The 15,566-nt window shown below is 44.1% G+C and overlaps 1 long non-coding RNA gene across 1 annotated transcript in view; it reads left to right on the top strand.

The window, feature by feature from the left end:
- Positions 1-4,030, top strand: part of LOC146855081 (uncharacterized) — a 33,547-nt gene extending 29,517 nt beyond the window's left edge. Inside the window, exon 3 of the long non-coding RNA XR_014980785.1 lies at positions 3,004-4,030. This is a non-coding gene — a long non-coding RNA (uncharacterized LOC146855081). The remainder of the gene's footprint in view (positions 1-3,003) is intronic.
- Positions 4,031-15,566: the final 11,536 nt, after the last annotated feature.

The raw sequence follows: 15,566 nt of genomic DNA, 5'->3' as shown, positions 1-15,566 counted from the left end.
GGAGTTGGTAAAGTTTGCCATCGTATCGGAATATAAGACGGAATGGGTGGCCCTAGGAGTACGCAATGTTGCGCTGGCACAGGGCTTCAGTGATGGGGCGGAAGGTGTTACGTTTTTGAAGCGTAAGGGCAGCGAGATCCTGGTAAAGAACCTGAGTTTGGTCTCTAAACGTGACTGGATGCTGCGTCCTGGCCTTCTGAAGAATTTCCTCTTTGGTGCGGAAACTGTGCACACAGACTAATATGTCCGCAGGTGGTCGATCCAGAGATCGGTATCCAAGGGGTTACCTAGGATGTGATTAAAGAGTTCACGCACACACATGAAGATATCGGCCGCTTCTGCATTTGGTCTCACTCCCCGAATTCGCACATTATGCCGGCGGGAGCGATTCTCCAAATCCTCCGAGTGAGTCTGGAGGTCCACCTGCTGGTCGTGTATGCGGATAAGTTCCTGCTGAAAGAAGGAGACCTCCTCATCACGTGTGTCACTTTAGTTTTGTCAAAGCCACCTTCCGGTCCACAATGCCATCCAGGTCTTTTGGAAGTCCTTAAGTTCTGCAGCGAGGTCCCGCTTCACCATGTGTAAATCATCCCGGAGGGCCTAGAACAAGGATTCCAGAAAGGCCTCCATGACTGGTTCCTCTTTAGGGCCACCCACGGATGTAGAAATAGTGCCAGTCTGTTTTGCGGAGCCTGATGGCGTTCGCCCCTGAGGATGTGCGAAGAGCTCCTGGAGGGACTTACTTTTCTTCCCCCACGTGGAGGCCACAGTGCTGCCCCAACAGGGAGGGGACGTAAGGGAGGTCGCAGGCTGAATGTCACTGGCTTGGCCGAGTATTGGGGATGGGTGGTAGGTCGCTAGTGAGCGGCCTCGTGGGGGAGGGTCGCCGCACAGGAAAGTCTCAGGGAGAGACAGATCCGGTAAAGCCGCCAAGTTGTGCAGATGACAGGGCCTCACCTCTCATCCAAAGCGGCCGCTATAATTCCCAACTGGAGCTTGCAGTTCAAAGACCCTTCACTGTTGTCGAGGCACGGGGGCCTGGGCGTACCACTAATGTCCACAAGGGTATAGTCACTGCCCTAGGTGCAAGTCTCTCCAGAGTGGTAGGCCGCTATGCGTGTTCTGGAAGGGGGTCAAGCGGGGAGCCTCCAGCCCACCACAAGCCACACCCAGACCGAGCCGGCCCCTTCCGCGTTGTGCCGGGCCCTACCCTCGGCGACCGCTTCTACCAGCTGTCACGCTCGTGCCCCCCTGTGCAGGCAGTCAACTTAGGGCCTGTGTGTGTAATACCCCCAGGGAACATTGGGCACCAGCTAAAAGATCTCCACAGGGCACTGTAAACAGGTGGCGAGCTCTGTCAGCCGGGCTGAAGGGCTCCATGTGTGGCAGTGCCATCCCAGGTGTCCCCTCTCACCTCCAATGTTCTCCAGGGGCCGTGCAAAGGTTCAGGCAGGCCCAGACCTCCTCGGCCAACTCCACCATCTGCTGGCTGGAATGGAGGCAGCGGTAGACGCGTGCGCTCAGCTGCGCTTGCCAGGCGCGGCCGCCGGGTGTTACGTAGGCTCACGCATAACTGCCTCTCAGCTCCGGAGTCGCCGCCAGTCGCAGCTCCTCAGGTCAGTGGCTGCAGCAGCGTTGTGGCGATCCCAGTGCCCCGGTTGAGAGAGGGGGCCGAGGCACCGAACTCTCTTGCCGTAGGGCCCTTCTGCCCTACGGCAGCGCTGGCTCGGTGCAGTTCCAAACTGGAGGCCGCCGCTCCACCTCCAGCCGCAGGCCGTGATCTCGTGAGCCGCTCTACTCCACCGCTCCAGGGATATTCGCCGGGAAAGTGGGTGCTGATGACCCCAGCGTGCTATCCCGGACAGGAATCTTTCTCAGCAATGGCTATAGCGGGGCCGAGCCTGGTGGATTCACGGAAGGCCAGAGGGAGAGACGAGAGGACACGTCTCACCTCGCCGCCATCTTGCCACACCCAAAAGTGGTTCATTTTAAAACATACAAGGGTATGGTAGCTTAATTAAAGTGGTTTAGTAAGTATGGGAGTAACGACCCCTGGCCTGTCTATTCTCCTCAGCAACTGTTTACAAGCTCCAGTTTCTCAGAACTCCACAAACCAGATTCTGGAAATTGAAGCCACAGTTGCTATGATACAGCTTCAGCACCAGGGAGGTTCAGAATACAACACATCCCCTTTCCTTACAAACTTTAATTACAAACTAACAAAATTGTATACAATAATATCTAATATAAACAATTCAAGAACATGATTAATCCTTTAAATTTTGGGGTATCATTCTCACACGTGTGCTTGGTTCTCATCTACCAAACTCCTGGTCAGCATACACTTTAACTGACCCCTCTGAAGCCAACGCATCCAGAATCGCAGACTTTGATCCATTACCATTGCTTAACAACTTCAACCATTCTTGCTGTTCCACTTCATTGCACACTGACACCCTTCTAGTATTCCACTACTTTCCATCAGACAATCCCAGGATAATACCTTTCATCTCCACCACCCTTCTTGGTTCAGAAAGTTTGGAATTCCCCTTCCTCACCATGATTCCTGAACACACTCTCACTAACATACCTTCCCTGAACTTCACAACAGTTTTCTTGATCTTGCCATTGTATCTCTTATCATACAGTGACTGATATCTTGCAACTCTTTCATTCAATCTACTGTGATCAATACTTTGTTGACCAAATCTCACCACCCAAGCTGGCACTGCCACGGTGCATGCCACTCTCCCTTTTAGCAAACAAATAGTGATCTCTCCAGTCACAGAATGTGGAGTGATTCTGTAGTTTCACAGCATATCCCTAACTTGATTCATCCAACTGGTATTGCTAGAGATGGCTAATTGAATGCTATCTCCCAGCACACGGTTAAAGTGCTCAACCATGCAGTTTTCCCTGCAATGATATGTAAGTGTTTTTAAAGTGTTTTAAATGTTTAGATTGTTTAAGTAACACTTGCTTTTCTTCACTTTCTTATTCCAGAGTTGTAAACAATCGTCTCGCCTAAAGAGGAGTTCATTTCACATATTTTAGGCAGAGTATGACTATCTAGACAAGTATATTTCTTCAGTCTTAAACCATCAGTAGATCTGAGGAAAATAACAACAGCTATCCAATCCAATAATTGCCTCAAAGATGGTCTGCTTACCATGATCATTTCCACTTGCTCTGCAATTGCAGATTGTAATAAGTGAAATTTTTTAGGTGTGTAAGAATGGGACCATGGTAAATCACGCATCTTGAACAATCACTCTCTACAAGCACACATTGGCACGTTGTGATATCAGAACACTGACACTCTATGGGGTCAAGAAACATGGTCTCAGGAGGCAGGTATTTCGATAATGTTATCTTAATCTTTGAAGTGACAATAAAGGGAATTACTAAGAGAGAGTTAATACATAAATACATACATTGCACCATGTTTTATATTCTGGAGTAGAGAGTAATACGTACAATACTAATCCAGATAATATGTCATAGAGTGAAGACTTCAGGGATAAATTCCCCTCATAGGGTGTAGCTATGGGTGTACAACCAACGTTTATCCTAAAACAACCTAAGCCTTTCCGGGATACTCCTGGAGATACACCCCTTACACAGCATGCGTGGAAAAAACAGCTTATAATTTACAGAGAGACCACTGAAGATGAGGAGATGACTCCTGGGCTGAAGAAACGAATCCTACTACACATTCTCATCCTTGAAGCACTTCACATTTACAATACGATGGAGCAAAAGTCCAGACCCTGTGGAGAAGATACTGTTTTCATTGATATGTTAGCTGATTTGGATGAAAATTATTCTCCTCATGCTTGCATTGCCACGAACAGTTACAATTCTTTGCACAGGAAGCAATCTACTGATGTTTATGTTTCTTTCTAAGGAGTTGGAGTAAGGAACAAGAACTACTATTGTTAATTTGCCTCTTGGATGACAGTAAAAACAAACTCACCATAGTTTCTGGTGACTCAATGCTAAAAACTATTAGTAAAATAGCCAGTATTAATCATACGTGTCTTCTTTTCTTCTAGGCTCATTTATGAAATTAAAACTATCACTGCTACACTGAGTGAATGGAAAATCTTATTAATTCCCATTATAATAACCGGAGATTTCAATGAATGCCTGCTACCAAATACACATGATTGCCCAGCAAATTGTTCACTTGATCTACACTGTATAATTTCACCAATGCAGATTAAAGGAAAATTGCATAAATCTACTAAAAAAAGAGAATTGATAACTTTTTCAATGAATTGGGTTTTAGATAATTGCATAGACGGCTCACGCAGGACTGTCCACCAAATTAAACTTTTAGGGCATACAACGCCAACGCCAACTCCATCATAGATTTCACATCTATTCATGCAGATGACTATACCTTATGTAACACATTAAAAATAATAGCAACAAAGAAAAGTGATCACAACCCACAACATCTCTGCCTGGATAACATAATGGACCCGATATAACAGCTCAAAACTACTCACTGACACCCAAGTAAATTGCTCTAACAATTAAAAACTGGCGACCACAAAGTGCTCCTGGATCCAATGGCATTCCAATAGGGGTCTCAAGCAGAGTCACCTTTTCTGGAGCACAATATTAGCTCATCTGTTTACCAACATTCTGGAAACAGGGCAATTTCCGTAGTCTTGGAAAGGATTGGTATGTTAACCACTTCATAAAAAAGGCCTCATGTGTTACCCACAAAGCTGTCTGCTAATAGTCCTCCTGGATGCAGATGGCAACATATTTGCAACGTTTTTGCAACAGAAAGAACAGCTAAATGGGCTGAAATCAAACACAAAATAAAATTCTGACAAAAAGGATTTAGACCAACATGTTCAAAACCCAGTAATATAATAGCCCTCAATTTGCACATAATGAAAACCATGAAAAGAAAGATAAATAATCTCTTTGTATACTTTATAGACTATTCCAGCCGTGACCTGCAAAGCCTGCAAACAAAATCTTGTTTCCTCTGCGACTTTACAGTATGCCCAGAATACATCAACGACACCCCTGGGGAGGGGGTGGCACCTTCTGATATTATGCAAACATATCATTAAACTACTTCTAGGTGCCTGTCATCAAACTCTGGTCTTTGGTACCTCCAGTTCACTAGCAACAATGCATCAAGTTCTGGTCAAACGAGACCTGGGTGTGGCCTGGTTGTGGTCCTGGTGTGGTTCCAGTGTGGCCTGATGTATAAGAGCATGGCACAGCAGCCCCCTTCTGTCCTTAGGCTATAAAAAACACACCCTGCACATGTGCAGGTGGTTGGCTTTCTAGTGTTTGCCTAGTAAAGGTATTCTTCTTACATACTCCATGGCTTCAGCAATGATTCCCTTGGTTCTAAACCAAGCTTCCAGTTACAGTGATCAGACTTCTGTCCCGCTCTTCTGCTCAAGTACTGCCTCTCATTGCGGTGCATCTGCACCAAATTCAGTCCTGCAAAAAACAAAAGGAACGTTAGTCACAGTCTCTACCGGTGAGCGTTATCATGCGCGGTGACTCGGAGGACGCCTTGTAATTACTAATGATATGGATGCATTATTATTGTAATGTATACCGGTTGACCTTATTTTTGGTCACGTATTTTCTTAACTCTTAAGATTTCCCTTACTTTAGCCATTTACATGGTGTGGACTTTTAACTACATATGTACTTATTTCTCTATCCTTGACATTGGACTCCATCATTTATACTTTCAATCGTAGGCCTTGAGAAAGTCTGTAGTACTGACAAGTACTGACGAAACACGTGTTGGCTGTGCTCTATCTTGGATATTGATTTTTCCAAGAAATAAAAAGAACATCCTCTACTGACATCACGTGGACCTTTTATCATATTTTGTTGGATCTTGGACTGTCACACATGACTTTTTGATATATGAAAATGCTCATTTGATTTTGAAAGACGAAAGGTCCCCATTATTTGTCATTCAGCTGGACCTTCTTACAGGATTTGTGGATGTGCTGCATTAGCTTCTGTTTTACAGTCTGATTTGAGTATAGACAACTCAGCACTCCGCATTAAAAGAAAGGAAATAATATTTTATTTCAAGAAAAAGCAAAAGCTAAAGATGATATTTATGGCTTTGGGTTCTAAAGCTCCAACCTTGCTACTAAGGGATCATCTTTAAGGACATATTGTATTTTCAGTGCGGAGGAGCAACAACCAAAGAAGGAATTTGGTGACAACATTCCTTGTGCTTAATTGCTTAAGACTTTCATGCATGAAGCAGGAGTAGTAAGGTAGCTTAGCTTTAGAATCATGCAAATTGTGATACCAACATGGAACTTTGCACAAGGCTTAATAATAAAGTAAAAAATGAGTAATGATATAGACCCCAAAAATCCTATGGCTACTTTGCCAGTATAATGTCATAAAAGAAAATGGCAGCCACTATGATTTGTATGGCACTTATGAATCTAATGTTAAGCATCCATCACATAATTTCACACATTTTCTGGCCGGGAATGCCAAAAGTGGTACAAATCCTGCATTTTAGTTGCCCCCTCACTGAGTATAAGAAATTTTTAATGGATCTACCTTATGATGTAGATAAAAAAGTATGTAATACTGCTCAAATCATTTTTTGTTACAGGTTTCTGAAATTGTGAAAAGATTATCTGCTGTCAATGAGTAAATATGTCTCCCAAAAGAAGATGTGAATTTGTAAATATTAATGAAAAGTGTATATCTAGTACACAAAGGTGCTGATTCCGATCCGTTAAAAAAATTTACCGTCCGACTCGTATCCGTATTTTTTTACGTACGAATCGTACAAGTCCCGTACAAACGGCGAAGTACGATTCGTACGTGAAAAATACATACGAATGACCTCGGGAAAAGTCTACGAGACGTCCCCGGACAGTGTTACGTACGAGTCGTAAAACTGAAGTACGAGCGCACAAGTCTGACCCGTACCAGCGTCCCGAATACACAAGCGTATGGATAATGTCCCATACTGAGCGAACTTTGTACGACCCCTACCCCGTTTACACTTGTGCCCGGAGTACGAGTCGTACAGCCCCCCCCAGCCTCCCACCCCTCCCGCGTACGTCCGCACCATACCCCCGACCCCCGTATGTAGGCGCCGTACCCCCAGCCCCCCGTATGTACGCGCCGTACTCCTAGACCCCCGTATATACACACCATACGCCCAGCCCCCGTATGTACATGCTGTACCCCCAGACCCCCGTATGTATGTGCCGTACCCCCAGCCCCCGTATGTACACGCCGTACCCCCAGCCCCCCCGTATGTACGCGCCGTACCCCCAGCCCCCCGTATGTACGCGCCATACCCCCAGGGTATGGCGCGTACATACGGGGGTGGGGGTATGGCGCATACATACGGGGGGGCTGGGGGTAAGGCGTGTACATACGGGGGCTGGGGGTACGGCGCGTGCATACGGGGGTGGGCTGGGGGTACGGCACGTACATATGGGGGTGGTGGTATGGCGCATACAGACGGGGGCTGGGTGTACGGCGCGTACATACGGGGGGGCTGGGGGTACGGCGCATACATACAGGAGGGCCTGGGGGTACGGCGCTTACATACGGGGGGCTGGGGGTACGGCGCGTACATACGGGGGGGCTGGGTGTACGGCGCGTACAACCTGGGGGTAGAGCGCGTACCGGGCCCCCTTTTCCTCGTACATCGCGGCGTACTTAGCTTTTCCGGCACTTTTTGGCTCCTGTAAAAATATAGCCGTGTGGAGTGCTGTGGGTACGAATCGTACTTGCTGGTCCATAAAACGCTGCCTGACTCCGTGCGGACGTCGCGTATGCGCTGTCCAGGATCGGAATTGTATGTATTTTTTAGCCGCACTGTGTTTTTTACGATTCATACGGAAATGGTATTTCTGTACGAATCGTACTTGCTGGTTTGTACGGTGGAATTCGCGGGTACGAGTCGTACGGAGAAAATGCTCTGTACGACTATTTGTACCCGGGTTTTACAGGATCGGAATCGGCACCAAAATGTTGGAACTGAGATTGATTAGGATCTGTATGCAAGGTGTCAACAAGATTTACCAGAAGTAACTGGCTAATAGTAAACATTCTGTTAAATGAATTGGGTACAAAAGTTGGCTTGACGATCTGCCAGCTTTTGACAAAATAAAAGGACTTCCATCAATCATCAAGACAAAATAGTGAAAAAATCATGATGTAGTTGAACAACTGTTAAATGAAAATTGTGGAAAGTTCCCTAAAACCTGTAGAAACAAATTTGACAAACACAAACTTGCACGGTTATAAAAAAAAACGAAATTAGTTCAATATAGTTTTCAAGAGAGTACTTGAAGGTGTACGTGTGCTTCATTTATAGTTGGTGAATTGAAAGATATGTGTTTCTTCTGTGACGAAGAGTCAGGGGCAGAGCTTATAAATGTGCATACACTTGAATTGAGCAATCGAGTTTGAGATGCTGCTTTTGCATTGAGTGACTCAAAAGTACTCGTCTAGTTAAGTGATGGTGATATGGTTGCGACCGAAGTGAAGTACCACAAAAAGTGTCTTGTTAGTTTTTATAACTGGCTTCGGCAAATACAGAACAAAGAAAAAAGCAAAGACAACAAATTGACAGTAATCTAAAGAGAAGATTCTTGCATTCATGCCAGAACTTACAGCTGAATCAAAAGGTAGAGATATTCTTCTAATGCTCAAAAACTATATAAGAGAATATATATTCAGCATTTGTAAACAAAATGCTCTTCAGGATGGTGTCTACCTGGCCAATGCAGCTGCTATTATTCGAACAGAAATCTTTCAACTTGAAGTAGATGGATTTAGTGGACATTTTGAGTAAAATTGCCAAGAAAAGTCAGTGGGGACCGCTATGCTAAATGTAATATGAATAATTATGGAAGGTTGCAACATTTCAGATTACAGCACAGTAAATGATAAGAGGAGTGCAGCTTTCTCAGGCTCACAGGTTGATCGGTATCATACCAGCATGTGTAAGAAGGCAAATCCTAAAGGAAACATCCCCCAGAAAAAGATAATGAAACTTCACAACCTCTTTCAATTGGATTATTGGTGCATGCTAAAAGTCTAAAATGGGAATTAGTTGACAAACTACAGACTCTATTCTGAGATTGTTTATGTGTGTGTAACAACTATGCATTTCAAAGGTGATTGTTAGCCTAAGACTCGTGAGCATTCATTGTATGTACACAAGTTCTTTGGTGTAAGTTGTTTTAGAGAAAAAACATTCAGGTGTCTGGGTTAATTACCGTATTTTATGTTTTGGTGTCTGGCAAGTATGACGGAAAGTACAAACAGGAAAGAGTCAACAAGTTGCGCATGTTTGGCCTAACAATTCCTAGAAGACTTAGAAGAGAACCACAACAGAAACCACAGATACCTTGGCAGCCCCTCCTCCCCTGGTCTGATTCCTCTCCTCAACTGTGTCTTCAGTTTAGGGTTGTGTCAGGTCAAGAGAGGAGTTGGGTTCAAGTCACTCTCGTAACTCCTGGAGATCATGGCTCTCGGACAAGGTTAATGCGAGTAGGAATTTTACAGCATTTGACAATATTCATAGAAATGGGCCTTGACAAAAATTGCAGGCCTGGTCCCTATTGACAACATTTTGCTACATGTTTAGTGGAATTGCACAAAAATCTCGGTACAAGTAAAATTATTGAAAGGGTTTGTTCTAACATAAAGAGGAGCAACAGCCAACAGACTAAACAAGGCTGCATACTACCAACCCCACTATTGTCCCTGTATGTAACTTATTTACCAAACTATCTTGATTCTTGGGAAGGTTTTTTACCAAGGCTGGCACAACATAAAAGCAGCCACCTAGAATATATAGTTGACGTGTTATAGTAAAACACATCTTAGTCTTTGACATGAACTTAATTGCCTTAATAATAAACAATTCAAAAATCGAACAGGTAGACTCATACCCATATCTTGGAGAAATCACTGATAAAGGCATAAAGTGGCAAGAACCTTAAAATAAGATGTAAAGTGACTATAATCACATTAAAAGGATTTTCTATTTAGGAAGAACTCTGGGCCAGAAATCACTGTGGCTATTTCAAAGGTGAATCCAATTCTGCTCCATGGTTCACTGATTTGTCAACCAGATTACTGAAAGTTTGATTTATTCTCATTAAAACATTTATCAAATCCTTAATTTCAGACAATCAACTCCATATAATGGAATTATATAAAAATTGAGGCTAACATCCTTAAATTCTATTTACAGCATGACTCTCATGAATTACTTTTGCGACTGCAATGCAGTGGCAGAATGCAGCCTAAAGAAATTGAATGTTTAAAAAATGACTGCTAGTAAAATACATAGCCCAAATTCAATAAAGAAAACAATTGCCTTGGCCATCAGCAAATTTAACTTACCTCCATTGGTTTCATTATTCAAACTTAACAAATGGAGTCACAAACAATTATTCTGCATGAAAAGAATATAGGGCCCGATTCACAAAAGTAATCTGAGACAAAATCCTAACATTACCACTTTCGGTATTCACAAAGGGCATTTAGGAGTAGTAAAGTTAGGATTTCGTCTCAGTTAAACTTAAATTTTGGTCTTAAGTCAAACTTAAGACCAAAACTTAAACTTAAGACCAAAACTTTGTCTTAGTTAAACCTAAGTTTTGGTCTTAAGTTAAACTTAAGACAAAAACTTAAGTTTAACTGAGACAAAATCTTAACTTTACTACTCCTAAGTGTGTTTTGTGACTACTGAAAGTCGTAAAGTTAGGGTTTTGTCTCAGATTACTTTTGTGAATCGGGCCCATAATGTTTCTACACTACAGACCTATCATTATATTCCTAATAGAGAATGGGGCTTATTTATGAGAGACCTGCGTCACATTTGCACCACGTAAAATGGTAGACACATGGCGCAGGGCTCTCATAAAGATTTATGAAGCTGTGCAAAGCCAACCTGAGTGGCTTTGAGCGGCCTTATAAATCAAGAATGAGGCAACATAGTACAAATCTCTGCCTCGCCTTACTCTGTGCCAGGGAAGTGTTCCATGTGCATTGCATTGGCTTTTCCCACACAACACCCATTGATGTTGACGCTGTCCCAGATATACTTAATCACATAAACCTAGGGCAGCGCCAAAACCTTATGCCTCCCCAGGGGAGAAATAACTTTATTTATCCTCGTTTTTTCCTCTTTCCATGCGTGCTGCATTTTGCAGCACACATAGAATGAGGAAAAAGCCACTCTAGTTTTTGCGCAGGAAAGTGCTCCTTCCTTCACAAAAAACAATCCTGTAAGCAATGCTACTATGGTGCCTGTGTTGGCGCTAGGCAGCATATTATGTGCCAGTGCAGGGGGAAAGGAAAGGAATTTGATAAATACGGTGCATTCCTGTCCTTTCATATTGGCGCAGGGCAGCTCAGCAAGACGACTTGCTGCGCTGCCCTATGCCAAATTCCCATAAATGAAGCCCAATATGTTACTGATCCAAAACTCCTATAGTCCTTGGAGAGAGTACTATCTGGAGTTCCTACTTAATGCCCACATAAATACATCTTATCTGAGATTCAAGTTGCTCTGTTTTCCAGTCCCTCAAATAGATGGCCAGTTGATTACTACAGGAAAAGAAAATTTGACTTGCCTTCCTGTAATCTGATAAATAAAACTTTAGAATATATCATCTGGACATGTCATAAACTATTGCAAATTTGAAAAAAGTAAGTCCTTCCATGTTTAGGTTTCGCCTGCACGGTGCTTGCACTTTGATTGTGTAATCTCTAATATTTATTATAGCTTAAAAGGGGTCTCTTGTCAATTCCCAATGCTGAATTACTGTGTTAATTCTCAGAATTATTATATTAATTTGCTTTTGTGTGGAACTTTTTTTTACCTTGCCCTGACTGCACACTTTTACGATACTTCTACTGAAGCTGTTCACACTGTTTAAGCACCATTCACTGTCAAGATAAGATCTCATACCGTGCAAAAGGCAGGCAGCTTCTAAAAGTATGCTGGAATGCTTGATTTGTATTACTTAGTTGTGTAAAGCAGATGCTTTAACCTTAGAACGTTTGTGGCATTTACTATTCATGCCTCAGTACCGTTCTTTGCACTTTGAAGGCATTATCGTATTGATTTTTTCAACTTAAAAAACTTGGTCATTATGATTGAATTCTAAATGTAGTAATAAACATTGTGCATTAAAAATAAAGTTAATATACAAGATCTATACTATATTTTACTACTAAACGGCCAAACACATATTGCTATATTTGCCTACTAAACAACCAGTCACAAATGCAGTTAATTTGCAGTTAAATGGGACTTGATTTGAATGGTGAAGCAGGTGCAGGGGCACCGGGGCCAAAAACTCTAGGGACCACACTAAACCCAGATTATTGCTAAAATTTAAAACTAAATAGGCAATCACAAGTGCGGTTATCTTGCAGACAACATAGTCATGATTTGAATGGTGCAGTGACAACAGGACCAAAAGCTCTAGGCACCCAAGTAAACACCTACAATGTATATATTTTACTACTAAACAGGCAGTCACAAGTGCAGTTACCTTGCAGTTGAAAGGGTATTGAGTTGAATGGTGCAGCAGGTGCAGTGGCACTGGGTCCAAAAGTTGTCAGAACTCCTCTAAACACCTAATATTGCTATATTTTACAACTAAACAGGCAGTTATAAGAGCAGTTATCTAACAAGCACTCGAGTCATGATTTCAATAGTGCAGCAGGTGCGGTGGCACCAGGACCAAAAGCTCCAGGCACCCCACTAAACACCTATTATTGCTATATATCATTCCTAAACAGGCACCCACAAGTGCAGTTACCTTGCAGACAACAGGGTCATGATTTGCATGGTGCAACAGGTGCAGTAGCACCAGGCCCAAAACTTGTTAGAATTCCTGTAAACACAAAATATTGTAATTGTAATTTCATTTATATGGTGCTTACTACCCCTGACGGGGCCTCGAAGTGCTTTTCGGCGAGTAGCGCGCTACTCGGGAACCCATAAAGGATTAGTGGTTGTGTCTGGCATTTCTTGGCATGGTTACCCCTGACTTTTTGCCTCTACCTCCTCTATTTTTGATGCTGTGATGGGTTCCGTTTTACTGGCTTAGATGCTCTGGGCACTTTGCCACTGCAGATCAGTGTCAAAGTGCAAGTGCTCTCTGTATAAAGTGTAATGGTAATTGGTTGTCCATAATTGGCATGTTTGTCTTACTAGTGAAGTCCCTAGTAAAGTGCACTATGTGTGCCAGGGCTGGTAATACAAATGCTACTAGTGGGCCTGCAGCACTATTTGTGCCACCCACATAAGTGGCCCTGAAAAGAGATCTGTTTCTTAAATTGCCTTGTTGTCCTGACAAGTGCACCCACTTGCCAGGCCTTACCCTTCCCTTTCCCTGCACATCAGACACCCCTATGGTAGACCCAAGGTACCCCCCTGGTCAGGGTGCAGTGTATGTGAAAGGTAGGACATGTACTAAGGTGTGTACCATGCCCTGACAATGAAATACTCTCCATTTCATGTTTCACTGTCACAAGGCCATCTTGCCCATAGGACAGAATGGGGGATGCTGTGTAAGATGTTTCCAGCCTATCTTCCCATAGGTTTAAGATGGAGAGGTGAAATGTAGTGTGCCTGAACACACAATTAAAAACACATCTTTTTGTGAAGGTGGTTTTTGAATTGTGTGTTTAGAAACCACGCTTTTAGAAGTGGCTGAAATTTTGTTCTAACAATTCTGGGGCCGATTCCGATTCCGGCCGCAAAACGAACCGACCGACACGGACCCTGACCGAATACGGACCGACACGGACCAGCGCCATACGACCCGTGCAGTACGATGCAACGTGAGTGAATTACAACCGACACGTACGGAATACAAGCCGTACGACCGAGCCTGAGGGAAAATAGTGATCCGGCTGGAAAACTGACGCGATTTTCACCGACCGACACGAACCCACGATGTACGATTAGCGCAGTACGATGCAATGCGTGTAAAACCAGACCGACTCGCACGGACACCAAGCCGCACGACTGACACGCACAGACAACCCTGCACACAAGCAATAGAGACCGCCGCGAATGACTCCTACCAAACACAGAAGACAGGCAGCGTGAACGAGGTGGAGAAGCCCGCACGAGACAACAGCAGCGTCCGTTTCCGTCACATGAACGTCTCCTACATGCCTACAAGACACAAAGGAAAAAACACAAAAAAAGGACCAAACAAGCAATGACTAAGCCAATAAATACCCAACACAAATTAATTGGACAAAGACACACCCACAACTACAACTATATAAAGGACTACAATCACTACCATCATCCCTTGCAAACAGGAGACACAGCCAGCAGCAAACACCAGTACACAGCAACCACAGACACACTCACAACTCACCCATCACATAACTCACACACCATCAGCACCTCATACAAAAGCACACACACATACACACAGCAAAACCAACACCAAACCAACATCACTTGCACCCTCACACACACATCCCTCACCACCACCACCACCCATCACCATGCCCCCAAAGAAGAATCCAAAGTTCACAGATAGTGAGTTAGAAGTGCTGGTAGACAAGATCATCAGAGTAGAGCCACATTTGTTTGGTACATTGGTTCAAAGGACCCCCATCTCACAGAAAACAAAGATGTAGGCGAGAATTGTGGACAAGGTGAACGCACAAGCACCAACGTTGCGCACAAAGGACGATATCCAGAACAGGTGGTATGACGTGCGCAGGAGGGTCAAGAAACTCATCGAGAAAGATCACACCTTGAGTCAGCGCACCGGCGGTGGCCCTCCTGCCAAACCAGTCTACTTCAGGACCTGGGAGGAGAAGGTGCGGGACATCCTACCACCAGAGAGCGTCCATGGCCTAACTGACATCCCAGAGACTGGTGAGTACACAAACAACAAACCCAAGATTGTTTGGCAAGGGGACAGTGAAACCATGCACCCCAAGCAAACCTACACTAACCAATAGATAATCAACCCAAGATGTGTACGCCAGTCACACAAACACAATACCTGCCATCTCATAGTGACTGGGGCCAGTGACATGACATGCACCAACCTACAAACAAATAGAGCAAGCCACTGGCACTAAGCCAAATACATCCAGCAAGACAGTTTGCCACCACAAATACACCACCTCACAGTGCAGCTGACTGTCAGGAAGGAATAGTGGGGATGCAGGTGAAGTGAGTGTAGCCAAAAGCATGATGGGGCCTGTAGTCACAGATAATGCTCCCCCTCCTCATTGGCCCATCAAGACATCTCTGAAACATGCCCACATCACAGGGAGTGGAAAATGAATGACAAGATGGTTGACACTGGCTCCTGCTAGGGGTTGTGTGCAAATCAGAAGCAGGACACCACTGACTGACATCCTGAAAGACAACTTGCACGCCCTACAATGGAAGCACGTGTCATGATAGGAAGGAGGACTGACAGCCCTGACCATACTAATCAGCATGGGGAGACACCCCCAACACAAACTCCACACAACTCACCGGGTACAGTGCTTTGACACAC

The sequence above is a fragment of the Triturus cristatus genome, chromosome 4_1 (genome assembly GCF_964204655.1).
Source record: "Triturus cristatus chromosome 4_1, aTriCri1.1, whole genome shotgun sequence".
Classification (NCBI taxonomy): domain Eukaryota; kingdom Metazoa; phylum Chordata; class Amphibia; order Caudata; family Salamandridae; genus Triturus; species Triturus cristatus.
Note: the sequence above shows the minus strand (reverse complement) of the source record. Positions and strands in the feature narration are given on the sequence as shown.